We start from the raw sequence: 1,426 nt of genomic DNA on the forward strand, positions 1-1,426 counted from the left end.
TTTAAAACACCCATGGCTCCTTTTAATTTAAATGAAAATCTTATAATACCCTTTAGAGTTATTTGAAACTTAAAAATAATTTGAACGTGACTAAAATAAGCCAAAGAATAGATAATTATAGAAGAAAAATCTATTTTGAAGTGTGCAGATCATATTCTTTGCAAGCACATGGAGGTAGTAATTTTGTGGAACATGCTTACTTGCTGAAGATTTGGAAGCTCAAACACTATCTAGGTCATTTTCAACATCACAAATCTTGGGCCACTTTGTTTTCCAAAAGAGTCTCTCCAGCTCTCCTGGAACCCACCCCTCCACCCATGAGCCCCTTCTCCTTATAGTCACTGTAGTAAACTCTATATTTTTTTTAAATCTTAGCTCTTTTTTTTTTTTTAATATTTTTATTTATTTCTAGGAGAGAGAGAGAGACAGCGTGAGCAGGGGAGGGTCAGAGAGAGAGGGAGTCACAGACTGAAACAGGCTCCAGGCTCTGAGCTGGCAGTCAGCACAGAGCCCGACGCAGGGCTCGAACCCACAAACCGCGAGATCATGACCTAAGCGAAAGTCGGATGCTTAACCGACTAAGCCACCCAGGCGCTACTAAATGTTAGCTCTTTAATGGTTGGGATAGATAGGAGCTAATATTACTGGCCGTCTGCTACATGTCCAGTCTTGTATTATTCTTGGTTCTTTATATATGTCTTATATAATCCTCAGATCTTCCCTGTAATGGAGGCAGAACAATAATCCTTATTTTAAAGATGCGGAATCAAGAGCTCAGAGATACTGGAGACTCTGCCCTAAAGTGTATCAGACATTGGCAAGGATTTGATTCCAAGTTTCTCTGACTGGAATCCTGTGCTGTTTCTACTACTCTGCACAGTGTCCCTAATTAATAGCCAGGAAAGCAGAAAACAAGTGTTTATTTCAGACCTACTAGGTGGTTATTATATACCAAAAATTTTATATAGCATCTTATTTAGTTTTCCAAATGCAAAGGAGAAAGTAATGTCCCCAGTTTTTATAATAAAAGGAGGTTAAGTATTGTAGCTGAGATCACACACTCACTATTTAACACAACTGGAATAGGAACACAGCTTGTCCAAAGTGGGACTAACATCTCTGAGCTGAGACAGCTCAAAGTGTCTCCATACATCTAAATATGTGCTGGGCGGGGCGCCTGGGTGGCTGGCTTAGTTGGTTAAGCGTCCGACTTTCGCTTAGGTCATGATCTCGCGGTTTGTGGGTTCGAGCCCCCGTTGGGCTCTGTGTTGACTGCCAGCTCAGAGACTGGAGCCTGTTTCAGTCTGTGACTCCCTCTCTCTCTGACCCTCGCCTGCTCACACTGTCTCTCTCTCTCTCTCTCCTAGAAATAAATAAAAACATTTAAAAAAATTAAAAAAAAAATTAAATAAATATGTGCTGAGCA

This window comes from Hyaena hyaena, unplaced genomic scaffold (assembly GCF_003009895.1).
Source record: "Hyaena hyaena isolate Hyena2069 unplaced genomic scaffold, ASM300989v1 scaffold_1110, whole genome shotgun sequence".
NCBI lineage: Eukaryota > Metazoa > Chordata > Mammalia > Carnivora > Hyaenidae > Hyaena > Hyaena hyaena.